Genomic DNA, 15,639 nt, shown 5'->3' with positions numbered 1-15,639 from the left:
GTTTGCATAAATACATTGCCCAAGCCCCATGATTGTGGCGATTTCCACATACACAGGGCAGAAAGGAGTGTCAGCAGAGGAGTCCTTCCCAGAGAGCTTTAAGCCACAGAGAGGCAAACCCTGTCCTTTTAAGGTAGAGCAGGTGGGATCAGGTGACAAAAGGTGGCAAAGTGGATTTACAGAGTAAAGGCTGGCACCCTGTGTGCCCCTCTCACCTGTAGGCTTCCAAATCTCGCACTCCAACCTGCCCCAGGCATCTGCTTGTTTGAAGTGCAGGGTCCTAACCAACAAGGCCGTGTGCCACAGCTGACACTACTGTATCCAAAGAGGGAGACGGGCCGGTGTGGGTCTCTAACCCAAACTGCCCCAGGAGGAGCCAGCACTCAGGCCCCTCCCTCCAGCTGTAACCCAAACTGCCCCAGGAGGAGCCAGCACTCAGCCCCCTCCCTCCAGCTAGCCAGACCTTTCTGCAGGTCATCCCCAGTGGCCCTCAGAGGTCAGCCCTTGGCCAGGGCCATCACTGGTTCTCTCTCGGCACCTGTGAGTACAGTCACCAAGCACACTGCCGCACTGGTGGCCACACAGCAAAGGATGGGCTTCTTCCCACTGGTCACCGTAACAAATCACCCCTAACTTAGTAGCTGAAAGCCACACAAGTCTATCCTACAATTCTTGGGATCAGAAGGCCTAAAACCCAGCTGCTGGCAAGACCACACTCCTCCTGGGAGCTCTAGGAGAGAATCTGAGACTTCTGGTGCCTGAGGCCGCCAGCACGCTCTGCCTCTCAGCCCCTTGACCATCTCTGCCTGTCAGCAGACTCCAACTCACCTGCCTTTTATGAGGACCCCTCTGACTACATTGGACCCACCAATTAATCCGATGATGGCCCCACATTGAGGCCCTTAATTTAATCGCACAGAGTGACTATGCACGGGTTTGGAGATGAGGACATGGACGCCCTTAGGAGCCACTACTGTGTCTCTTACTGGAAATTCCAGTTTTATCTAATTCTGTAATACAGGATGGTTTGTGCTTGCATTTCAGAGCACAGTATTTCCTTTGACCTATGTTGGCTAGGAGCACAAAAGTAAGCCTGTCTTGGGGGGAAGGGGTGGGAAGGGACAGACAAAACATAAAAAGTGTCCTCCCCAGCCTTGGCACGCTCAGGGGCAGGCCGGCCTGGAGGTTCTTGGCACAGAGAGGGAGCCGGCGGCACAGAGCACCTGGCCCTGTCCCTGGTCCTCACCTGGAAACGCCATGTATATTTATGAAGGTACATGCCACAAGCCTCCCCTGCTTTTCTGCAAATTTAATTTCATTTTATAACTGTGAACATTCTGCCCTTCCAGGGCCGGAGATCATCACGCACATTCTCTAACAACTACCTGTCATCGCTCTCTGCTGCAGGTTCCTTGGAAATGGAAGCACCCCTCCTCGACCTGGCACAGTCCTCTCCCCGCTCCTCTGCTGACTGCTTGTGGAGGGCTGGGTCCCAGGGTCAGCCCAGCTTGCAGGATGGGCCCACTTTGGGCATTTGGGGAATTTCAAAGGCGAGCAGAAGGAGCTCTGTTTGTAGTGAGACATAGTGGGTCCCTTAGGAAAATGATACGGAGATCTTGGAAATGGTGCTCTGACCTTGGGACATCCATATTAAGATTCTCAGAGGCTGGGGAGGGGTCACCTGGTGGAGAGTAACATGGGGGAGGAGCAGGGGAAGGCGTATTATTAAGGCTCTGGTGGTTTTGAGAAACAGAATATCTAACGCCAACTGGTGTGAGCAAAACAAAATGTGCCAGCTCCCACCCTGAGTGACTCACAGCGAGGCCCAGGAGCCAAGACGTCACCAGGAACCATTTTATTCCCATATCAGCCCAGGACCACCTAAACCTCCTCAAATTTTTCATCCCAGGTACCTCACTGGCCTCACTGCAGTCAGCCTTGGTGCTGCGCTCATTCCTAGGCAGGCTCTTCTCCTCATGGTAACAGAATGGCTGCAGTAACCCAGCCATCCATACTTACAGACTGAGACCTAAAGGAAGAGGTGACCCCTTACCCAGTAGCTCAAACAGTGTCAGCATTTAGTTTCCTTGGCTGATTGTCACACCTCACCTGGATGCAGGGGGTGGGGAGGGCTATAAGCTACAATCATGGAGGAGTGAGGAGACAAGATGGCTGACTGAGGCCAGCTTTCCACAGAGGCTCCCGTCCAGTAGGAGAGTTAAAGGACAAAAATTCAGCAAGTAACCTGGTGGATTTGAGCTGCACTAAGAGAGAAGGTTGTAGAATGCACGTCAACCCTGCTGAGGCGAGCTGCGACCACAAGGATACAAACAAAAGGTACAAAATCCATCACCAAGCGGACGGGAGTCCCCTCCCCCATGAGAATGGCTCAGAGTGCCCCACAAACAACCGGTCAGAGTTCAAAGGTCCTCCCACTACACTACACGGGAGAGACCCTCTAAAAACTGGACCTCCCTCCCCTACTAGGGTGCCACGGCATCCTCCTGCCCGGCATAAAACTGTATAAACTGTATATAGTCTCTACCTGGAATTCTGAGCTCCCAGCACTCCCATTCACTCACACTGGGGTCTGGAAGCCAGTCCTGGTCGGTCGGCGGAGAGGGGACTGCACCGGAGTGGAAGTTCCCTGAGGCACAGTGCGACAGCCGTCTTTTGGTGACAATACGGCCAGGCAAAAAACTGTGTAAAGCTCTGTATGTTCTCTGCCCGCAACCCCAGGCTTCCAGCGCTCCCCGCGCTCCCCTCTGCTCCCGCTCCAAGGTCTGGAGGCCTGTCCCCCAGGGGTCGGGACTCTTGGGCGATTGCTCGAGGGGTGTAGACAGTGCTGGGCTGCAGCCTGTCGGTGCAGACTCTGGGGTACGGGAGCGGAGAGAGGACGGTTGGCCGGAGGGGAGCTACACCAGAGTGGCCGTTGCCTGAGCCATAAAGCAGCGGCCCTCTTCTGCTAGCAATACGGCTCACTACCGAATATTCTGAAGACACACCCTATGTCTCCCTGGGCAACCAGAGACTCTGAGTTTGCCTGAGGCAACTCCAACTTGCAAACTAGGGAAACTCCCAGGGTGGGGCTGACCCAGAGGTCGGCTTTACTAAACCTAAGATGCACCTGGCCCTCAGGGGATCGTCAGCCTATAGACAATACAGGAGCAAAGACAAGCTGATTTGGAGCTCAATTCAGCTTCTCTTCTGCAGGGGAACCGCAGAGTTGTTCTGTTCTGTTCTGTCAGTAACATTAATCAGGGGCAAGACTGGACCTGAGTGAAAACCCCTCAACCTTCATCAAGCGCCCGAGGTTGTCAGGCCTCACCTCCTCCTGCTGGAGAGAGGCAGAGCGCAGCAGCCTGGCAGACTTCCTTGTGATTCATGCAGGTACAAACTCTTGGAGTACCGATGCACTACAGGCAACTGGGTCAGCGAACTGCAGGGCTATCAATGACTGGATGTGAAGTGGTGCAAAGTGGGGAAGGAGGCAGCAACCTTCCCAGACTGATTTATTGGCTGGGTGACTTCTCTTGACTCCACGCAGCACTGGAGCAAGCCACACCAGAGTAGTCACCAGACCCCTGAGATCCAGTTCCCAGAGACCTCTGAAACTCTCTCACCCGAGACAGGTGCAGACTGAGACAATTGATTTGGACCTTTTTGAACTGAACCAATCGCCTGAGGACAAATCAGGTGGTGCCCTGGGTGCATGGTGGTAGGAAGGTTTGATTTTTCTTCTCCAATTGTTTGCCGGTGGGGGTTGGGGTGACTTAATTGCTGATATTTCTCCACAGCTGAGACTTCAATCCAAAGTATCTGTTTCACTAGGGTGGAACAGAAACCAGCTGAAAACAAGACAGAACCACTTAGCCCCACCACACCAGACAGGGCCCCAGTTTCTCAGTCCACAACACTGTACAGGCCCTCGACAAAGCCCCAGGCGAAAAAAATCAGAGGGAGTAAAACAACCATGGGGCAGAATCAGCGGAAAAACTCTGGTAACATAAATAACGAGAACAGATCAACCCCCCCAAGGAAAGATATGGCAGATGCAATTGAAGATCCCATTCATAAACAACCGGCTGAGATGTCAGAAATCAAATTCAGAATTTAGATTGCAGACAAGATTAACAAAGTGGAATTAGGAATTCGAGGAGAAATTCAAAAGTTGTCTGAAGAATTTAACGAATTTAAAGACAAAACCACCAAAGACTTAGACACACTGAAGCAAGAACTTACAGCCCTCAAAGATATGAACAATACAGTAGAATCCCTCAGCAACAGATGGAGCAAGCAGAAGAAAGGATTTCTGACATTGAAGATAAAGCTTTGAACGCTCCCAAACTCTCAAAGAGGAAGAGAAATAGAGAGCAAAAACGGATCACTCTCTCAGAGAGCTCTGGGATAATTCGAAGGCGGCGAATATCCGAATCATAGGGGTTCCAGAAACAGATGAAATGGCCTCGCTGGGCACAGAGGCCCTTCTGCATGAAATTATGAAAGAGAATTTTCCAGACATGCCTAGAGATTCTGAAATTCAGATAGCGGACAGCTTCAGAACCCCAGCATAACTCAACCCCAATAAGACATCCCCCAGGCATATCATACTTAACTTCACTAAAGTTAATATGAAGGAGAAAATCCTCAAAGCTGCCAGGAGAAAGAAAACCATTACCTTCAAAGGGAAGAATATTAGAATGACTGCAGATCTCTCTGCTGAAACTTTTCAAGCCAGAAGAGGGTGGTCACCGACTTTTAATCTCCTAAAGCAAAATAACTTTCAACCCCAGATCTTGTATCCAGCTAAACTGAGTTTCATTTATGATGGAGAAATTAAATACTTCAATGACATTCATATGTTGAAGAAATTTGCCATAACAAAACCAGCTCTTCAGGATATTCTCAGACCTATCCTCCATAATGACCAACCCAATCCTATACCACAAAAGTAAACTCACTCAGAAACTTCAGATCAAACTCCAATTTCCACACTGCTGAAAGGATTAAAAATGCCCACTGGACTTTTGAAAAACTCAATACCCAAAATTTCACCAGACTTATCAATATTCTCCATTAATGTGAACGGCTTAAACTGTCCTCTAAAGAGGCACAGGTTAGCTGATTGTATACAAAAACTCAGGCCAGATAATTGCTGCATAAAAGAGTCACATCTTAACTTAAAAGACAAACACAGACTCAGGGTGAAAGGATGGTCGTCCATATTTCAGGCAAATGGTAATCAGAAAAAAGCAGGTGTTGCAATTTTATTTGCAGATACAATAGGCTTTAAACCAACAAAAGTAAGGAAGGACAAGAATGGTCACTTCATATTTGTTAAGGGTAATACTCAATATGATGAGATCTCAATTATTAATATCTATGCACCCAACCAGAATGCACCTCAATACATAAGAGAAACTCTAACAGACATGAGCAACTTGATTTCCTCCAGCTCCATAATCATCGGAGATTTCAACACTCCTTTGGCAGTGTTGGATCGATCCTCCAACAAGAAGCTGAGCAAAGAAATCTTAGATTTAAATCTAACTATCCAACATTTGGATTTAGCAGACATCTACAGAACATTTCATCCCAACAAAACTGAATACACATACTTCTCATCAGCCCATGGAACTTACTCCAAAATCGATCACATCTTAGGTCACAAGTCTAACCTTAGTAAATTTAAAGGAATAGAAATTATTCCATGCATCTTCTCCAACCACCATGGAATAAAACTTCAGCTGAGTAACAATGGGAATCTGCATACTCATACAAAAACATGGAAGTTAAATAACCTTATGCTGAATGATAGCTGGGTCAGAGATGAGATTAAGAAAGAAACCGCCAATTTTTTGGAACAAAACAACAATGAAGACACGAACTATCAGAACCTCTGGGACACTGCAAAGGCAGTTCTAAGAGGGAAATTTATAGCACTGCAAGCCTTCCTCAAGAGAACAGAAAGAGAGGAAGTTAACAACTTAATGGGACATCTCAAGCAACTGGAAAAGGAAGAACATTCCAACCCCAAACCCAGTAGAAGAAAATAAATAACCAAAATTAGAGCAGAATTAAGTGAAATTGAAAACAAAAGAATAATACAACATATCAATAAATCAAAAAGCTGGTTTTTCGAAAAGGTCAATAAAATAGATAAACCTTTGGCCAACATAATCAGGAAAAAAACAGTAAAATCTCTAAAATCATCAATCAGAAACAACAAAGATGAAATAACAACAGACTCCTCAGAAATCAAAAAAATCCTTAATGAATATTACAAGAAACTTTATTCTCAGAAATATGAAAATCTGAAGGAAATTGACCAATACTTGGAAGCACGTCCCTTCCAAGACTTAGCCAGAATCAAGTGGAAATGTTGAACAGGCCCATATCAAGTTCGGAAATAGCATCAACCATACAAAACCTCCCTAAAAAGAAAAGCCCAGGACCAGATGGTTTCACGTCTGAATTCTACCAAACCTTTAAAGAGGAATTAGTACCTATATTACTCAACCTGTTCCAAAAGGTAGAAAAAGAAGGAAGACTACCCAACATGTTCTATGAAGCAAACATCACCCTGATCCCCAAACCAGGGAAAGACCCAACAAGAAAAGAAAATTATAGACCGATATCACTAATGAATATAGATGCAAAAATATTCAACAAGATCCTAACAAACAGAATCCAGCAACACATCAAACAAATTATACATCATGACCAAGTCGGTTTTATCCCAGGATCTCAAGGCTGGTTCAATATACGTAAATCTATAAATGTAATCCAGCACATAAACAAATTAAAAAACAAAGACCATATGATTCTCTCAATCGATGCAGAAAAAGCTTTTGATAATATCCAGCATCCCTTCATGATCAGAACACTTAAGAAAATCAGTATAGAAGGGACATTTCTTAAACTGATAGAGGCCATCTACAGCAAACCCACAGCCAATATCATATTGAATGGAGTTAAATTGGAATCATTTCCACTCAGATCAGGAACCAGACAAGGCTGCCCATTGTCTCCATTGCTTTTTAACATTGTAATGGAAGTTTTGGCCACTGCAATTAGGGAAGAAAAGGCGATCAAGAGTATCCATATAGGGTCAGAGGAGATCAAACGTTCGCTCTTCGCAGATGATATGATAGTATATCTAGAAAACACTAGGGACTCTACTACAAAACTTTTAGAAGTGATCAAGGAATACAGCAGCGTCTCAGGTTACAAAATCGACATTCATAAATCGGTAGCCTTTATATATACCAACAACAGTCAAGTTGAAAAACAGTTAAGGACTCTATCCCATTCACAGTAGTGCCAAAGAAGATGAAATATTTGGGAATTTATCTAACAAAGGACGTGAAAGATCTCCATAAAGAGAACTATGAAACTCTAAGAAAAGAAATAGCTGAAAATATTAACAAATGGAAAAACATACCATGCTCATGGCTGGGAAGAATCAATATTGTTAAAATGTCTATACTACCCAAAGCAATATATAATTTCAATGCAATCCCTATTAAAGCTCCACTGTCATACTTTAAAGATCTTGAAAAAACAATACTTTGTTTTATATGGAATAAGAAAAAACCTCGAATAGCCAAGACATTACTCAGAAATAAAAACAAAGCAAGAGGAATTAAGCTACCAGACCTCAGACTATACTACAAATCAATAGTGATCAAAACAGCATGGTATTGGCACAAAAACAGAGAAGTAGATGTCTGGAACAGAATAGAGAACCAAGAGATGAATCCAGCTAATTACCGTTATTTAATCTTTGACAAGCCAATTAAAAACATTCAGTGGGGAAAAGATTCCCTATTTAACAAATGGTGCTGGGTGAACTGGCTGGCAACCTGCAGAAGACTGAAAGTAGACCCAGACCTTTCACCATTAACTAAGATAGACCCTCACTGGATCAAAGATTTAAACTTAAGACATGAAACTATAAAAATACTAGAGGAGAGTGGAGGGAAAACCCTTGAAGAAATCCGGCTGGGCGAGTATTTTATGAGGAGGACCCCCCGGGCAATTGAAGCAGCTTCAAAAATACACTACTGGGACTTGATCAAACTAAAAAGCTTCTGCACAGCCAAGAACACAGTAAGTAAAGCAAGCAAACAGCCCTCAGAATGGGAGAAGATATATGCAGGTTATGTCTCTGACAAAGGTTTAATAACCAGAATCCACGGAGAACTCAAATGCATTAGCAAGAATAGAACAAGGGATCCCATTGCAGGCTGGGCAAGGGATTTGAAGAGAAACTTCTCTGAAGAAGACAGGCGCGCGGCCTTCAGACATATGAAAAAATGCTCATCATCTTTAATCATCAGAGAAATGCAAATCAAAACTACTTTGAGATACCATCTAACTCCAGTGAGACTAGCCTATATCACAAAATCCCAAGACCAGAGATGTTGGCGCGGATGTGGAGAAAAGGGAACACTTTTGCACTGCTGGTGGGAATGCAAATTAATACATTCCTTTTGGAAAGAGATATGGAGAACACTTAGAGATCTAAAAATAGATCTGTCATTCAATCCTGTAATCCCTCTACTGGGCATATACCCAGAAGACCAAAAAGTACATCATAACAAAGATACTTGTACCAGAATGTTTATTGCAGCTCAATTCATGATTGCTAAGTCATGGAAGAAGCCCAAGTGCCCATTGATCCATGAATGGATTAATAAATTGTGGTACATGTACACCATGGAATATTATGCAGCCTTAAAGAAAGATGGAGACTTTACCTCTTTCATGTTTACATGGATGGAGCTGGAACATATTCTTCTTAGTAAAGTATCTCAAGAATGGAAGAAAAAGTGCCCAATGTACTCAGCCCTACTATGAAACTAATTTAGGGTTTGCACATGAAAGCTATAACCCAGTTACAACCTAAGAATAGGGGGAAGGGAGAAAGGGAGGGGAAGGAGGGGGGAGGTGGGTAGAGAGAAGGGTATTGGTGGGATTACACCAGCAGTGCATCTTACAAGGGTATATGTGAAACTTGGTAAACGGTCTGTAAAGCTAGTGAATAATGCCCCATGATCATATCAATGTACACAGCTATGATTTAATAAAAAATAAATAAATAAATAAGCTACAATCATGGGCTAAGGTTTGGGAAGGGGTCATTCTCCCAAACAGAAGTCGTGGACTGGATTCAGGGCAGCACAAGTCACAAATAACCTCCTTGGCCAGGAACTCAGCACAAGGTGAAGGTGAGTCCAGTGACATTCACTCACCCATAGAGGTGAGGTGGGCCTTGCAGTGTGGATGCTGGCCTCTTTCTGACCCAAACAGCAAACAGTGATTAGTGCCTGGTTCTCTTTTTTTTTTTTTTAAGACAGAGCCTCAAGCTGTCTCCCTGGGTAGACCTGGGTATCACAGGTGCCGTGGCATCACAGCTCACAGCAACCTCAAACTCCTGGGCTCAAGCGATTCTCCTGTCCCGGACTCCCAAGTAGCTGGGACTACAGGTGCCTACCAAAACGCCTGGCTATTTTTTGGTTGCAGCCATCATTGTTGTTTAGCAAGCTGGGTTGGATTCGAACCCGCCAGCTCAGGTGTATGTGGCTGGCGCCTTAGCTGCTTGAGCCACAGGTGCCGAGCCTAGTTCCTGGTTCTTTAAAAGTCCATCACTCTTGAATTCCACCTTCCACAAAGCCTTCCAAGCTCTTTGCATATGTCCAGCAAGAATGCCCCTACTCTAGTTTCCACCTGAGCCCTCATCAGAGTGACCTTTCCTGTCCATATTTCTACCAGCACTCTGGGCACGACCACTTGTGTTATCCCTAAGAAGTTCCAGACTTCCCCTGGTCATCTCTTCTGATACCCACCAGAAGTGGCCTTAACACTTCATTTACAGCAATCCAGGTTTTTTTCAGCATTAATTAAAAGCTGTTCCAGCCTCTACCCCACAAGCCAGTCCCAAAGCTACTTCCCCATGTTTAGGTATTTGTTACAACAACAGCCCCACCTCCTAGCACAAATTTTCTGCATTAGCCTATTTTATGTTACAATAAAAGAATCCCACACTGGGCAGTTTATCTGGAACAGAAACGTGTTCAGCTCTAGAGGCTAGGCAGTACAAGACCATGGTGCCAGCATCTGGCAAAGCCTCATGCTGAGTCATCCCCTGGCATAAGGCAAGAGCCAAACTCACTTTAATACAACCTATCCTTGGGGAACAAACCCACCCCCTCAGTAACAACATTAATCACCTCTTAACTGTCCCACCTCTCAACACTGTTGCATGAAGACTGAGTTTCCAATACATGAACTGTGAGAGACCCATTCAAACCACAGCATATATAATATCTATATGAAACTTACAGAACACACTGGCCCGCGTGTTACCAGGGTAAGTGTGAGCATTTCTCTAAGTCTCGCCATGGTGGGAGATTACCCTTTGTCTGCCACAGCCAAAGACTTTCCCAAATGGAGATGACAGCACACAGCCCAACTCTAGCTTACAAGACCAATTTTGTCTATCTGACATGGTTTTAGTTTGCATTTTCCTAATTTCTAAAGATGTTGAGCATGTCTTCTATTATTACCAAACAATTAGGAATCTCTGACATGAAGGGAGATGTGAGTTTCCTGCCTGTGCCTCCCCTGGGGTCTCCGTCTTTTCCCAGCACAACTGTAGGGTTTTGTCTGAGGCAGCGGTTTCCTCCCGCTGGGTGAGTCCTCTTTGCTACCCTCATGGTGCCATCCGATGAAGGGAATTTTCATTTTAATGTGGTCCAATTTATGAATGTTTTCTTTTTAAATATTGTTCTTTGTGACTTCTAAAATAAATAATTCCTATTCCTAGAACAACTTCTGAATGTTTTATAGTTTACTTTTATACTTAGATATATTACCTCTGGAAATGATTTATGGAAATGAGGAAAATGAACCTATATCTTGCTTTTTTTTTTTTGCACAGATACATGATTGCCCTGGAAGCTTTTACTGTGAATAGTTCTTTTTCCCACTTCTCTGCAGTGCCGTCTCTGTCATGATAAGGGTCTTTTTGAAGGTGTTGTCTTTAGTTCCAAGGGTGTTTATTCTTCTCAACGCCAAGTCTACACTGATTACTACCGCTGATGTATACAGATAGCTTTATGCATACATATACATATGCACTTGTTTATATATACAGGGTGGACATACAGTTCATGTGCGCTTTGCTGTGTTAAAAGATTTTAAACTGCACACGAACTTTATATCCACCCTGTATATGCATGCTTATGTAAAATACTATTGCTTATAAAAATACATAATGTTATAATTATATAATATACGATTCTTCTTTATCCAATTCACCAGGTCTCGATCATCTTTGAAAGAGACTAACATATGACACTGCTGATCCTCTCTATGGAATGTTTACTTTCAGTATCTTTAAATTTTGTCATTTTCCTTGTGACTTTCTTCACTTAGCTTTCATAAAAGTGTTCTTTTCTGAACTATTAGATCGATTACTAGCTAATGAATTATTAGTCTTCCTTTTTATTTTACCTATTTAAGACTGCATGTTTCCTCTTAACCTTGCCTTAGAATTTATTCTACAACTTTTAATGGCTTTATTACGTTATACCCGATATACAATGAACTCAATAAATTGAACAGATATAATTTTAGGCCCTGACATAGGTACATACCCAAGAAACCATCACCATAACCACACTGGTGAACATATCCTTTACCCCAGAAGAGTCTTCATGTCCCTTCATAATCCCTTTCTGTCTTCCTCACACCCTTTATTTAATAATTTGGTAGCACTGAGTAAAACAAAAAGCAGGACAAGCATCACAATGGCACGAGTCAGTGAAGGGTCACAAGGGAGCACACCACAGACCCATCACTCAGGTCAAGGCCAGAGCATAGCACCGCCTGGGACAAGCCCTTCCCATCGTCTTCCTGTCACCACCCCCATCCTCCCCAGTGGCAACTCCTATCTTTCTATTCCAATTAATACTGTTAAAACTTTCTTGTAACATCTTTTAGTGCTCTTATCACCTAGGAGTTCACAGTAGATGGTAATACAACAAACCACTTTCAAAATGGCTCTACCAACATACCCTGCCAATAGCATCTTCACCAACACTTGAATGGTTGGTTAGTCTGGGTTTTGACGGGTTTTTGCTCTGTAATCACTGTTTTCACCATTCTGGGGAGTGTGCAGTAGTACACGAGTTTAAGATTCATTTCTCTATGATTGGATGGGTACACATTTTCATGTACTTAATTGTAATTTGAACATCTTTGCAAAGTGCTGGTGGAAATCTCTTGGCTAACTTTACCCGTGGGGATGTCTCACTTCTCCGTAGAAATTCATAGCTCCTCCTGGGGTCTGCACTGTAGCCCTCTCTTAGAGGCACTGCAAACATCTCCTTCCTCTCTGTGTCTGACTTTCACAGACTCTTAGGAATAATTTTGATGCACAGAAATTCCTAATTCTAATGCAATTTCATGTGAGTTTATCAAACTTTTTCCTTAGAATTTATAATTTTAAAAAATTCAATGTAGGCACACTTTCCTAATTACAAAATCATGAAGATTTTCTCATAAATTACATTTTTACATTTAAATTGATGAATCTTTTGGGATGATAGAACTCCAATTTAATTGCTTTTCCTAATAGCTATCCATTTGACCCAGTGAGGTTGATTGAAGAAATTGAAAGCGGCTCTGCAGGGCAATGCTTGTGCCCCAGCAGCCGTGCAGCGGGTACTCTGCTGTGCCGCCACTTGTCTCTCCAGCAGCTGTACAAGGCCCTGCTCACTGTACATTCATAAGCTGCTCAGAGACCCTGCACACACCTCACCCTCCTTGGTCACGTTCAACAGCGTGCTGGAGAGACCTCGATGCTCACATCTCCATGTGCATTTCAGAACTGACTTGTGCACTTGACAAAAAGATGTTTCACAAAAAAAAAAAAAAAAAAAAATGTATTGACATTATACTAGCCAGGCACAGTGACTCACCTGTAATCCCATCACTTTCAGAGGCCATGGTGGAAGGAAGATTTAAGGCCAGGAGGTGGAGACCAGCCTGGGTCGGGAGTTTGAGGCTGCAGTGAGCTGTCATGTCACCTCTGCACTCCAGCCTCCAGCCTGGGCACCAGAGTCAGACTCTGTCTCTTAAAAAAAAAGAAAGAAACAAAGAAAAATTAAATTATAATGAGGTTTGTATCACCGTGGCCAGAAATGACATCTTTACAATAATGACTTTCCAATTCATGAACGTGACCTCTGTTTATTTAGGTCTTTTAAAATTTATCTAAACTGTTGTTTTGGGGGGGGAATAGTACACATCTCCCATTATATTAATTCCTATGTACATGGTCTAGTTTTAAAAAATTGCTGCTATTTGTTACTGGCTATGTTAATTTCAGCAAACACAGAGTGGGCCGACTTGTGCCGCTGGGTATGAACCCTGCCTGCATGGCTCCGACGTCCCTAAGGTGTGAAAGGGACTGATTAACAGGGAGCTGGCCTTGCATCTGGTGTGGCTGGGACAACCTTGCCCCATGTCTCATTGATAATAGGGAGCACAGGAGGGGGACTTGCTCCTGTCACTGGCTCAGTACATCTCACTGCCTGTTGCTCTGCACCCCACACCCCACCCCACCCACACACACCAACCACCATCACACCTCAGGCCATGGCACTGGCCTGTCCCTTCCGTCGGACCTCTGTCCCCACATGTCCCCAAAGCGCTGTGATGCAGAGACTCATAGATCAATGCTCAGGAATTTTAGTCAAGTGTGGTAGCACCTGTAGTCCCAGTTGCTGGGGAGACTAAGGCAGGAGGATCCCTTGAGCCCCAGAGTTGGAGGTTATAGTAAGCTAGCTAAAGCCATTGCACTCCAGCCTGTTTGTTTAAAAAAGACCAGTGTTTAAAAATTTAACTTCATTGAAGTTGGCTCTTGGGACAAAGATTTACAGCAAAGAAACCTGCAAACACTCCACGTCTAGCCTATTATCTGCAGGGTCAGGCCCTGGTGACAGCTCTGCAGAGTGCCCGTATGCACCCTCCCATCAGTCAGCCTCTGTCCATTCTCTTGCTGGGTGCCTGTCCCCTCACCCAGGGGCAAACACTGGTTGCTCTGGGCCCCACTGTGGGGGTCCCAGACACAAACATGGACATTGATGGAGGACTTGACCTTGGTCCTCCTGACCACTGAGCAGATGCAGAAGGGTGGGGACCTCAGCACCACCAGGGCTCAGCCCAGTGAGCCCTCCTCTAACCCTACCCCAATGATACCCACCCTCCACCCTCCCAGTTGGCTAAAAGTGGCAGCTTTCAGGAGAGCGACTGCTTCGTGCCCTTTTTTTTTTTTTTTTGTAGAGACAGAGTTTCACTTTATGGCCCTCAGTAGAGTGCCGTGGCGTCACACAGCTCACAGAAACCTCCAATTCCTGGGCTTAGGTGATTCTCCTGCCTCAGCCTCCCTAGTAGCTGGGACTACAGGCATCCGCCACAACGCCCGGCTATTTTTGTTGTTGTTGTTGCAGTTTGGCCAGGGCTGGGTTTGAACCCGCTACCCTCGGTATATGGGGCTGGCACCCTGCTCACTGAGCCACGGGTGCTGCCCCTTCGTGCCCTTCTTAATCAGCAATTAAAGTTCCATATTTATGACCATCTATCATATGAATCAACTAAAACATAATCACAAATCCATCAATTAAACTTATTTTAAAATCTTTTTTAAAAAGCACTGTGATTCCTTTCATTCACCCCTAACACTGCACTGTGCCCTGGAATTGCAGTGGGACGATCCCCTCACTCATCCCTGCACACACACACACACGGTATCCAGCCCTGGTGATGAAGGAGGGGGACGATCCCCTCACTCATCCCTGCACACACACATGGCATCCAGCCCTGGTGAGGAAGGAGAGGGACGATCCCCTCATTCATCCCTGCACACACACATGGCATCCAGCCCTGGTGAGGAAGGAGAGGGACGATCCCCTCATTCATCCCTGCACACACACACACACAGTATCCAGCCCTGGTGAGGAAGGAGGGGGACGATCCCCTCACTCATCCCTGCACACACACACACACAGTATCCAGCCCTGGTGATGAAGGAGGGGGACGATCCCCTCACTCATCCCTGCACACACACACGGCATCCAGCCCTGGTGAGGAAGGACGCTGCCCCTGCAGCCTTCCCTGTCACTTCTCCCACTAAGTGTGGACCTTTCTGGAAACAGCACTGAGCTGACCATGCTCTGATACCTGGGGACAATTATCTTGTTTGTGTCCCATCCATCTGGTTCATACATCAGCAACCTAAGGGTTCTCACTTTGACGGGTGACCCGGAGACAGCAGGCTCCTGGTCTCAGTACCCTGGGAGGCCAAACAACAGAACTCTGTTTTTTCCTTTATCAAACTTGCTAAAATTCAATTGATAGTTTCCTATTCCAGAAAACATGCATGTCTTTGAGAAAGTCTCCCTGAAAAGGGATGTGTTTATTCCGGAAAACCACCCCACAGAATCTCACCTCCCAGCCCTCACTGATCCAGGGACCTGAGCACTGACCCAGGGCCGAGAGCATTTCTGACACTCCTGGCCTTTCTGTCTCTTTACACCCAGATATGATGGTTTGAGCGTGGTCCTTGGT

The sequence above is a fragment of the Nycticebus coucang genome, chromosome 3 (genome assembly GCF_027406575.1).
Source record: "Nycticebus coucang isolate mNycCou1 chromosome 3, mNycCou1.pri, whole genome shotgun sequence".
In the NCBI taxonomy this organism is placed as follows: domain Eukaryota; kingdom Metazoa; phylum Chordata; class Mammalia; order Primates; family Lorisidae; genus Nycticebus; species Nycticebus coucang.
This window is presented reverse-complemented; position numbering follows the sequence as displayed.